The 12,775-nt window shown below is 43.4% G+C and overlaps 1 protein-coding gene across 4 annotated transcripts in view; it reads right to left on the bottom strand.

Moving 5' to 3' along the window:
* The window catches only part of MRPL28 (mitochondrial ribosomal protein L28), a 75,969-nt gene that overhangs the window by 6,309 nt on the left and 56,885 nt on the right, over positions 1–12,775 (bottom strand). The gene's annotated exons all lie outside the window — the stretch shown is intronic.

Below are 12,775 nucleotides of genomic sequence, written 5' to 3' on the forward strand. Positions count from 1 at the left end.
ACTCAAGGCTGCAATATAAGAACTGCAGCTGAGGCACAAAGCTGCCCAAAACGGGAGAGCTAGCTCGGGGGAGGGACCTGGCCACCCGGGTGTGACACCCCAGAGGGGACAATGGCAGGCCCCACCGGACCACCAAGCCCCAGCACACAGAGTTTTGGCCAGGCACAGGGATGCTCCACAGAAATGATCAATAGACCAACGTAAAACTCTCAATTAATCCCTGACTCCTACCAGACCGGACAAGCTGCACAGGCTGCCTGTCTACCCTCTGCTGAGACTGAGAAAATACTGGCTTTTGTGGGATGGGCACAGGTTATATGTACATAGTTTGAAGTTAGTGTTCTCAGTCTCCCTCTGCTGGTAGGCGAGCATAACCCACGCATCTTGACCGGTCTGGAGGGTCGCTGAGGAACTTAGGATACTGTGAGAATGAGGAAATACTTCAACTGTACAATCACTTATAAATATATAGATGCTCATAAAATAATATATAAATATAAAAATACGTCTATAAAGGCTTCACATGTATATGGTATAAAGTTACTAGTCTAAGACAGTCTAAAAAGCCATGTGTTGACAAGTCACATACCTGAATAAAAGTAATACACTCACTAAAAATATCTTATAACCTACATAAACCATTTTATCTTGGTCTTTCATTCCACATAAGTTATTAATGGATGTGAATTACGTAGAGGTAAGTCTGCCTTATTCTTCAGATTTTTATTTCCATTCAAGACTTGGTAGCGCTATTTTACACATGGCATGGTTTATTAGTCCACACTAATTTGAAAGCTGGTTTTGGTGCCTCGGGTTAACCGGTTAGGTTGTTTATAACTAGTTAAGGCTTCCAACCTTGCAATCACTTCATTTTTGCATTAAATCTTCATTTTTGCATTAAATCTACCTTAACCACTGTTCATATGAATATATACTTTCCCCTTTTTTGTACAGCAGTCAGAACCAGTAAGCTGTACTGCACTCCTGCACCAGAGACGTTTTGCTTGATTGACTGCCAGAGGTAGGTTCTTATTTCATATGGTTGATGCAGTGAATGTATATAGGCCATAAGGTATTCTTAGTGAGCATATTACTTTTATTCAGTATGTGAATATGACAAACTAGTAGTTTTATACTGTATATACGTGTACCCTTTATATACATACTAGCCGTTAAGCCCGTTAAAACGGACGAGATTTCCAGCTACCCTCCTCGCTGCCGCTCCCTCCCCCCTCCGTGCCGGGCCCCCTGCACTGACCTGACAGCGCCTCTCACCAGGAAGCAGCAGATCGCTCTGCTGCTGCCTGCAGCGCTTCCACACGGAGGTGAGAAGCGCTGTCAGGTCAGTGCAGGGGGCCCGATACGGAGGGGGGCGGGAGCGGCGGCGGGGATGGGGGGGAGGGTGGAGGTTGGTGCGTGCAATGTTCGTTTCCAGGCTCCAGCAGCAGCGTCCGACAGTCCGACTCTGTTTCCCTCTCTGTTCCGCCCTCTGACGTCATCACATCTTGACGCGAGGGCGGGACAGAGAGGGAAGTCTCTACTGTGCATTTGCAGGTGAGTCAGTCACTTGCCATTTATATGTTTGATTTTTAATATATATTTATATATTATTTTACATGCATCTATATATTTGTAAGTGATTGTACAGCTGGAAGTTTTTCCTCACTCTTTCACAGTATCTTTAACTTTTCACTTTATTAATTTTAATTAGATAGCAATATTAATGTAATGTATACTGATTGTGAGCCATCTCTTTTTTTTTTATATAGTTTGATTGTGACCCCTGAGGCAACACGGACCGTGTCGGGTCCATAATTCTTGGTGCTTTTATTAAAGAACTTTGAAATTAATCTCCCTGGTTAGTCGTCATTTGTTTCATCCTCTACTACTTCTCGGTTCCTGCTGGATTTACATATAGGCTTCTTCCTGTTTGCGCATTTTACCCAGAAAATGATGTCCTCCATCCCTTCCTTCTAAGGTTAAATCATGAAACAGTGCCATCCTCATTACAGAGGTAAGCAACTAAAGGGCACTCACCACTGCAAGAGAAAGTAAGTATGCAAGCTTCACTTCACTCCTGTCTGCGAGGACTTTTCACAGCTTGTTTCAAATACATTTAGTAAAATAAGTCAATAGTACAACAAACAGCATTATAAAAAGTTTAAAGCATGAGTTAATCACAAGTTTCAAATAGGACATTTACAATCAAAGGTTCTCTTTACATAGCACCTTGTAGTTATATTAGTGTCTGTATGTCTTATAAGTTTTTCACAATTAATTTCCCAAAACAAGAAAAAAAAAAAAGGAAGCAGAATATGAGCTAGGTAAAGTTGTTCTCTGAGCTTTTTAAAGGTGAAAGTTATTCTTAGCAGCTAGCTAATTTCCCTTTATTGATGCCTGCTTAGACCTGTCCAGACTGATAGGTTATGCCATCCTACCAACAGATGGAGGCAAAGAAGTTGAACTTCCAGGGACACTGCCACTATAAGAAGCGGTGCAGCTTGGAACTTGGTATGCTAATGACAATGCAGATATATACAGAAAATATACAAAACACAGGACCCCACAAAAGAAACCCTCTGCAACAGAACTGAAAATCTTACAGATGAAACTGAATACAAGGTGGATGCTACGAGAGATCCCCCAAACCTGTCCAGCTGGAATCCAGGAAAGAACAAATGTCACCTTCTTTTTCAGTCTGCTACACCCAAGACTGACCAGATATACTAAAGCTCTATCCTTCAGAGTGGGTAGAAGACAAGCTTCCTTCCAAAATCGCCAGCATATCAGTCTTGCAGTGCTTAACAAAAGCAATGAGGATCACATCACCAGATCTAGATATCTTCTGGTGCTACAGCCTGGGCCTCCACTAAAGAGGTCACCTGAAATCCTGTCAAATGCACCTGGAAACCTTTGGCCCAACCTTCTGATTCAGCCTATACACTGCTTTTTAACATATTTATAAATGATTTAGAGATAGGAGTAACTAGCGAGGTAATTAAATTTGCTGATGACACAAAGTTATTCAAAGTCGTTAACTCGCGACAGGATTGTGAAAAATTACAGAAGGACCTTACGAGACTGGGCAGCTAAATGGCAGATGATGTTTAATGTGAGCAAGTGCAAGGTGATGCATGTGGGAAAAAAACCCCGAATTATAGCTACGTTATGCAAGGTTCCACGTTAGGAATTACAGACCAAGAAAGGGATCTGGGTGTCGTCGTCGATAATACACTGAAACCTTCTGCTCAGTGTGCTGCTGCGGCTAGGAAAGCGAATAGAATGTTGGGCATTATTAGGAAAGGTATGGAAAACAGGTGTGAGGATGTTATAATGCCGTTGTATCACTCCATGGTGCGACCGCACCTTGAGTATTGTGTTCAATACTGGTTGCCGCATCTCAAGAAAGATACAGTGGTGGAAATAAGTATTTGATCCCTTGCTGATTTTGTAAGTTTGCCCACTGACAAAGACATGAGCAGCCCATAATTGAAGGGTAGGTTATTGGTAACAGTGAGAGATAGCACATCACAAATTAAATCCGGAAAATCACATTGTGGAAAGTATATGAATTTATTTGCATTCTGCAGAGGGAAATAAGTATTTAATCCCTCTGGCAAACAAGACCTAATACTTGGTGGCAAAACCCTTGTTGGCAAGCACAGCGGTCAGACGTCTTCTGTAGTTGATGATGAGGTTTGCACACATGTCAGGAGGAATTTTGGTCCACTCCTCTTTGCAGATCATCTCTAAATCATTAAGAGTTCTGGGCTGTCGCTTGGCAACTCGCAGCTTCAGCTCCCTCCATAAGTTTTCAATGGGATTAAGGTCTGGTGACTGGCTAGGCCACTCCATGACCCTAATGTGCTTCTTCCTGAGCCACTCCTTTGTTGCCTTGGCTGTATGTTTTGGGTCATTGTCGTGCTGGAAGACCCAGCCACGACCCATTTTTAAGGCCCTGGCGAAGGGAAGGAGGTTGTCACTCAGAATTGTACGGTACATGGCCCCATCCATTCTCCCATTGATGCGGTGAAGTAGTCCTGTGCCCTTAGCAGAGAAACACCCCCAAAACATAACATTTCCACCTCCATGCTTGACAGTGGGGACGGTGTTCTTTGGGTCATAGGCTGCATTTCTCTTCCTCCAAACACGGCGAGTTGAGTTCATGCCAAAGAGCTCAATTTTTGTCTCATCTGACCACAGCACCTTCTCCCAATCACTCTCGCATCATCCAGGTGTTCACTGGCAAACTTCAGACGGGCCGTCACATGTGCCTTCCGGAGCAGGGGGACCTTGCGGGCACTGCAGGATTGCAATCCGTTATGTCGTAATGTGTTACCAATGGTTTTCGTGGTGACAGTGGTCCCAGCTGCCTTGAGATCATTGACAAGTTCCCCCCTTGTAGTTGTAGGCTGATTTCTAACCTTCCTCATGATCAAGGATACCCCACGAGGTGAGATTTTGCGTGGAGCCCCAGATCTTTGTCGATTGACAGTCATTTTGTACTTCTTCCATTTTCTTACTATGGCACCAACAGTTGTCTCCTTCTCGCCCAGCGTCTTACTGATGGTTTTGTAGCCCATTCCAGCCTTGTGCAGGTGTATGATCTTGTCCCTGACATCCTTAGACAGCTCCTTGCTCTTGGCCATTTTGTAGAGGTTAGAGTCTGACTGATTCACTGAGTCTGTAGACAGGTGTCTTTCATACAGGTGACCATTGCCGACAGCTGTCTGTCATGCAGGTAACGAGTTGATTTGGAGCATCTACCTGGTCTGTAGGGACCAGATCTCTTACTGGTTGGTGGGGGATCAAATACTTATTTCCCTCTGCAGAATGCAAATAAATTCATATACTTTCCACAATGTGATTTTCCGGATTTAATTTGTGATGTGCTATCTCTCACTGTTACCAATAACCTACCCTTCAATTATGGGCTGCTCATGTCTTTGTCAGTGGGCAAACTTACAAAATCAGCAAGGGATCAAATACTTATTTCCACCACTGTATAGTAGAATTGGAAAAGGTGCAGCGAAGGGTGACTAAAATGATAGCGGGGATGGGACGACTTCCCTATGAAGAAAGACTAAGGAGGCTAGGGCTTTTCAGCTTGGAGAAGAGACGGCTGAGGGGAGACATGATAGAGGTATATAAAATAATGAGTGGAGTGGAACAGGTGGATGTGAAGCGTCTGTTCACGCTCTCCAAAAATACTAGGACTAGGGGGCATGCGATGAAACTACAGTGTAGTAAATTTAAAACAAATCGGAGAAAATGTTTCTTCACCCAACGCGTAATTAAACTCTGGAATTCGTTGCCGGAAAATGTGGTGAAGGCGGTTAGCTTGGCAGAGTTTAAAAAGGGGTTAGACGGTTTCCTAAAGGACAAGTCCATAAACCGCTACTAAATGGACTTGGGAAAAATCCACAATTCCAAGAATAACATGTAAAGAATGTTTGTACGTTTGGGAAGCTTGCCAGGTGCCCTTGGCTTGGATTGGCCGCTGTCGTGGACAGGATGCTGGGCTCGATGGACCTTTGGTCTTTTCCCAGTGTGGCATTACTTATGTACTAACTCAATCACAGTCTTAATTCACTTGATTACTAACAAAGAGTTAATAAAAAAAATCTGTGACTTCTAGATAAATGCTCAGAGAGTCATGATCTGCAAACTTATGAAAAACCTTTGCAGAGTCCTCCTCCTTTCTGATGGAAAAAAACATCTTTCACAACTCTCTTTAGTCTCTAAATTTATAAGACAGATTGTAGCTTCACAACTTATTTCTTTTTTGGAGAAAAACCAAATGCTTTTTTATCCCTTTTGGCATGTTTTTGGCAACATTATTTTACTGAGCACGTTGTTTAGGGTCTACATGACTACATCCACAAGGCTATTGATGGTAGCAGGAAGTCCTCTTCCTCCCTCTAGATCTTAGTGCAGCATGTGACCTAATGGACCATTCAATGCTCCTTAACCATCTTCAGCTTGTTGGTGTGGTTTCAATCCTATTTCCTTGACATATCTTTTCAGGTCTCTTGGTATGGTTTTCTAATCACAAATCTATAGAATAAGCTGTCGTGTGCCCCAGGGCTCAGTGTTGACTTAATGTCTTTCTGGTTCCCTCCCCTTGATCTTCTGATGTAATCCCTAGGTATTATATTCTTCATCTATGCTGATTGTGTCCAGCTGTTGTTTCCACGAGAAGCCCACACCCCATACACTATCAGAGATATTTCTTAAAAAAAACCCAAAAAACAACCCTTACCAAGGTAGTAGATTGGATTGCAATAAACAGCTTGAAGTTGAATCCATCCAAAACTTGAATCCATCCATGCTTTTCCTGCTGATAGGTCCCTCTACCTTCCCAGTTCTCCCGACAATTCATGATGTCTAAGTTTTGCTTAGAGATGAAGCTAGGATTCTTGGTGCCATATTCAACTGTCTCAGTTTGGCATCCCACATTTCTGCTCTGGTCAAGAAATCTTTTTCATTGAAACAGATCTGCCTTGCCTGTTCCCTTTTTTTTTTTTTTTTTTAAACTTAGCCTTACTCTGTCTACTGGTTCATTCCCTTGTTCTTATTCCTATAGATTAATGCAACTTGATTCTTCTAGATGTTCCCCAGTATCAGCTTTGTTGTTTACAATTGGTCCGGAACACTGCTGTGAAACTAATACACGGTGCCTCTAAATATGCACGCATCACTCCTCTCTCCCCTCCTCACACTGGCTACCTATCTCCTATTAGATCAACTTTAAAAGCTCCTATTATTACCTTTCAAATACTTAGCTCTGGTGTGCCACCATTCCTTCACAGGTCCCTGATCCCTTATTTTCCATCACAGACTTTACTCTCGTCATGGCAGACTTTATTAATTGTACCAACACATTGCAAAGCCTGCTCACACTGTACAAACCTCATGCTTCTCTGTGGTAGCACTATCCTTAGTGAACACTACTCCAATTGAATTGCAGTTCTTGTCATCACTTATAGCATTCAAGGCATCTCTTAAAAACAGCGGTCCTCAAATCCAGTCCTCAAGGTACACAACCCAGCCTGGTTATCAGGATTTCCACAATGAATATGTATATGATCTATTTGCATTCACTGCTTCCCTTGAATACAAATAGACCTCATATATTCATTGTGGAAATCCTGAAAACCAGGCTGGGTTGTGGACCTAGTCTTAAAACCTACTTATGAGGCCTTTCCTCCTGTTACTTGGTAGAATGCTTCCTTTGCAGCTCATAGTATGTGGCAGCAGACACGTATCTGTCCATGACTCCTTTCTTCACAAAACTGTGGCTTACTAGATTTCCTAATATCAATCAAAAAAGGATCATCTGAAGCCATGCTCTTGTCTGAGCAGTCCACTAAAATCTCAAGTACGCTAATACCTGAAGTCAATTCATCTCTGCAAAAAGTTGCACCACGGAGAAATCCTCCCCAGAAGAAGCCACCTCAGAAAGAACTGCCTGTAAATTATGAGATTATGAGATTGTTCTGGAACCTCAGCATCAGGATTAGCATCCTCCAGAGAAGCAACAGAAGCAAAGTCCTCCTAGTCCTGTAACACATCCAGTCTAGGAAGCTTAGAAGATCCAGCAGACACCTCCTACAGGCAAAACAGATTTCTAAAAGACCTCCTGCTGCAACCTCTCTCCTCATACCAAATACTTTATGCATTAACAAAACAAACTCAGGAGAAAGTCCCTGTTCTGCTTCAGAATTTCAGGATGTGTTTAACTTGCCAACCCCCAAAAGCTGCATCTGAAGGCAGAAGCAAAAACTCTGCTTAAAAAAAAAACCGACAACGGTTCCAGCCAAAACCAGCTCTGTCAACAGACCGAGAAAATCAGGGCCGGTCTTAGGCAGGGGTGACAGGGGCGGTCGCACAGGGCCCCGCACCTCTAGGGGCCCCATGGCACTCCGTCCGGCTCCCTGCCATTGGGTCCTCACCTGCCCGCCGTCCTTTCCTTCCAGCCACCATGGGTTTAAATCTTTTATTTTACCTTAAGTCTCGGCGGTGGCGGAAGTGAAAGCAGCAGGCTCGCCTCTTGCCTCCCCTTCACTATCAGTGTCTCGCCTTCCTCTGACGTAATTTCCTGTTTCCGTGACAGCAGGACACAGAGGATAGGGGAGACTAGAGGCGAGCCTGCTGCTTTCACTGCCGCCTTGAGGTAAAATAAAAGATTTAAACGCAGGGCGGTACGAATGAAAAGGGGGATGTCGCAGGAGAAGAGGTGGGCGCTGGGGCGAGTCACTAGACATGGATGGGAGGGGAGGATATGGGGCAAAGGTGAATCGCTGGATATGGATGGATGGATGGAGGGGAGGGCAGGAGATATGCTGGACATGGATGGAGGAGAAGGAAGACAGGAAGAAGATGCACATGGAGGACAGGGAAGAGATGAGAAATGTTGGAGGGCAGGAAAGACAGGAAGGAGATGCACATGGATGGAGGGGAAGGGAGTGAGGAGAAATGCTGAACATGGATGGAGGAAAGGGAAGACAGAGGAAGTTGATGCACATGGATGGAGGGGAGGGGGAGAGCAGAAATGCTGGACATGAATGGAGGGGAAGGAATACAGAGGAGGAGATGCACATGGATTTAGGGGGGAGAGGAGAAATTCCAGGCACAGATGGAGGCGAGGGAAGGAGATGCACATGGATGGAGAGGAGGGGAGAGAGTTGAAATGTTGGACATGGATGGAGGGGAGAGGAGAGAGTGGAAATGCTGGATGTGGATGGAGGGAAAGGGAAGAGAGAGGAAGTAAGATGAACATGGATGGAGGAGAGGGGGGAAGAGGAGAAATGCTGGACATGGATGGAGGGGAAGGAAGACAGAGGAGGAGATACACATGGATTTAGGGGAGAGGAGAAATTCTGGACATGGATGGAGGAGAAGGGAGAGAGAGGAAGAAGATGCATATGGATGGAGGGGAGTGAAGAAAGAGGAAGGAGAAGCACAGATTCAAAACTATATAAAGAGGCAAGGTCCCACTGAACTTTCTTTCGAGGACATTTCTCTGGTAAGTGAACACTATTTTGCTTTGTGCTTTGGGAACGTAAAGATTGGGGTTTAAAGGAGGAATTGGAGGTTAGTGATAGGCAAAATAAAAATATACAAAGCAAATTTTGTCAACTAATGTCCATAGTCTTTTCCACTTAATTTTAAAAACTTTGTAGCACAGCATTAACAGATAACTAGATCCTGCAGTGCCTGCTAGATTCTTAGTCTTCCCACCCACCTCTAGGACAACTCTTCATTTATAGTCAATTATTGTAATTAGGGTAACAAGCAAGGAGTGCTCTTACAGAGTTTTAAATACATTTCATTACCATCTAAGAAGAAAACACTAAATAAATCATACAATATACTATATAAACTAAAAGACACTTTTATATTAGGCTAATAACCTTAATACTGTAGCAAGCTTTAAATTATTGAAAAACTCAAAAACACTAAGACGGAGTCAGCAGTCCAGCAGCGAGAGGGGTGCTATCCAGTCTTTTGCATTGAGTGTCACATGTATGATTATCTCCCAGTTGGTGAGATGTCATATGTGTGTGCCCGATGCAAAGAGCTCCTAGCTCTCAGAGAATGTGTCCGTTCTCTTGAGGCTAGAGTAGCAGAATTGGTGGAGCTGAGGGAGACAGAGAGGTACATAGAGGAGACCTAAAGGGATGCTGTAGAGAAGTCCCACCTCCAGTGTGGTAGCCCCTGTGCTACCTTGGAAGAGGGAGGTCTCCTAGAAGGAGAGCATCACCCTGGTGAAGTAGGAAGTACTTCTGTAGCCAGGACCTGCCCACCAGGGGATGTATTATCCTCTCACACCGAGGATGTGTTTCCAAGTGCTGCCCGGGAGGGAAAAGTTAGGAAAGCTGTTGTAGTTGGTGATTTGATCATTAGGCATATAGATAGCTGGGTGGCTGGTGGACATGAGGATTGCCTGGTGCGAAGGTGGTGGACCTCACGCATCACCTAGATAGGATTTTAGATAATGCTGGGAAGGAGTCGGCTGTCTTGGTACATGTGGGTACCAATGACATAGGAAAATGTGGGAGAGAGGTTCTGGAAGCCAAATTTAGGCTCTTAGGTAGAAAGCTCAAATCCAGATCCTCTAGGGTAGCATTTTCTGAAATGCTACCCGTTCCACGCGGACGGCCCAAGAGACAGGCAGAGCTCCGGAGTCTCAATGCGTGGATGAGACGATGGTGCAGGGAGGAGGGTTTTAGATTTGTTAGGAACTGGGCAACATTCTGGGGAAGGGGGAGCCTATTCCGAAAGGATAGACTCCACCTTAACCAGGGTGGGACCAGGATGCTGGCATCGGCATTTAAAAAGGAGATAGAGCAGCTTTTAAAGTAGAAACGCGGGGGAAGGTCGACAGTTGCTCAAAAGTGCATGGTTCGGGATAAGGTAGCTTTCAAAGATATCACCAAAACAGGGAAGATAGGGTATCCTGATAGTGAGGTTGCAAAAGAGACCGTAGTAGATCAGGTGTCCTTAAATAAAAATCAGACAAAAGATTGCAAATTAATACTGTCAAGTACTAAGCATGATGTAAATAGGAACAACAAACAGTTTGAAATGTCTATATTCGAATGCCAGGAGCCTAAGAAATAAGATGAGAGAGTTAGAATATATTGCACTAAATGAAAAATTAGATATAATAGGCATCTCTGAGACCTGGTTGAAGGAGGATAACCAGTGGGACACTGTCATACCGGGGTACAAATTATATCGTAGTGATAGGGTGGATCGAATTGGTATGGGGGGGGGGGTTTGGCATTGTATATTAACGAGAGCCTTGAATCAAATAAATTGAAAATTCTGCAGGAAACAAAACACTTCTTGGAATCACTGTGGATTGAAATTCCATGTGTAAAGGAGAAAAGGATAGTCTTAGGAGTGTACTAACATCTGCCTGGCCAGGATGAACAGACGGATGCAGAAATGTTAAAGGAAATTAGGGACGCAAACAAACTTGGCAACACAATAATAATGGGTGATTTCAATTACCCTGCTATTGACTGGGTAAATGTAACAAATCGGGGCATACTAGGGAGGTAAAATTCCTTGATGAAATCAAGGACAGCTTTATGGAGCAGCTGGTACAGGAGCCGAAGAGAGAAGGAAAAATTCTAGACCTAGTCCTTAGTGGAGTGCATGATCTGGTGTGGGAGGTAATGGTGCTGGGGCCGCTTGATAACAGTGATCACAATATGATCGGATTTGATATTAGCTTTGAAGTAAGTTTACATAGAAAATCAAATACATTAGCATTTAAACTTTAAAAAAGGAAACCATGATAAAATTAGAAGAATGGCGAAAAAAAAAAAAAAAAAAAAACTTAGAGGAGCGGCTGCGAGGGTCAAAAATTTACATCAGGCGTGGATGCTGTTCAAAAACACCATCCTGGAAGCCCAGGCCAAATATATTCTGCGTATTAAAAAAGGAGGATGGAAGACCAAATGACAGCCGGCGTGGTTAAAAAGTGAGGTGAAGGAAGTTATTAGAGGTCAAAGAAAATCCTTCAGAAAAATGAAGAAGAAACCGACTGAAAATAATAAGAAACAGTATAAGGAATCTCAAGTCAAAAGCAAAGCATAAGGAAGGTTAAGAGGGGCTTCGAAAAAAAGATTGCGTTGGAGGCAAAAACACATAGTAAAATTTTTTTTTAGGTATATTAAAAGCAGGAAGTCGGCAAAAGAATTGGTTGGACTGCTAGATGACTGAGGAGTAAAAGGGGCGATCAGGGAAGACAAAGCCATAGTGGAGAGATTAAATGAATACTTTGCTTCGGTCTTCACTGAGGAAGATTTGGGTGGGATTGGAAATGGTATTTGAAGCTGACGAGTCGGAGAAACTTAATGAATTCTCTGTAAACCTGGAGGATATATTGAGGCAGTTCTACAAACTGAAGAGTAGCAAATCTCCTGGACTGGATGGTATTCATCCCAGATAGAACTGAAAAATGAGCATGCGGAGCTATTGTTAATAATATGTAATTTATCCTTAAAATCGAGCGTGGTATCGGAAGATTGGAGGGTGGCCAATGTAATGCTGATGTTTAAAAAAGGTACCAGAGGAGATCCGGGAAATTATAGACTGGTGAGCGACGTCGGTGCTGGGCAAAATGGTAGAGACTATTAAGAACAAAATTACAGAGCATATTCAAAAGCATGGATTAGTGAGACAAAGTCAACATAGATTTAGTGAAGGGAAATCTTGCCTCACCAATCTACTACATTTCTTTGAAGGGGTAAACAAACATGTGGCTAAAGGTGAGCTGGTTGATATTGTGTAACTGGATTTTCAGAAGGCGTTTCACACCCTCCCTGTCTCAGACAGCCTGAAAATCCTAGGCGTTACACTGGACCGCAACATTACACTAGAAAGCCAAGTAAAATCCACAACAAAGAAAACGTTCTACTCAATGTGGAGACTCAACGCGTGAAACAATACTTCCCAAGGGAAACATTACGCAACCTGATACAATCGATGGTACTGATTGTACCCTCTGACTGCTGCACTACTGCAATGGAATCTATGCAGGATGCAAAGAACAAATCTTAAAGCACAAAACACGGCTGCAAGACTCATCTTCGGAAAAACATGATTTGAAAGAGCAAAACCCCTTCACAAAAAACTACACTAGCTCCCAATCAAAGAATGCATTGCCTTCAAAATCTGTACTATGGTTCATAAAATCTTATACGGTGAAGCACCGGATTACATGACAGACCTAATCGACCTACCAGCCAGAAACTCA

The sequence above is a fragment of the Microcaecilia unicolor genome, chromosome 8, assembly GCF_901765095.1.
Source record: "Microcaecilia unicolor chromosome 8, aMicUni1.1, whole genome shotgun sequence".
Taxonomy (NCBI): domain Eukaryota; kingdom Metazoa; phylum Chordata; class Amphibia; order Gymnophiona; family Siphonopidae; genus Microcaecilia; species Microcaecilia unicolor.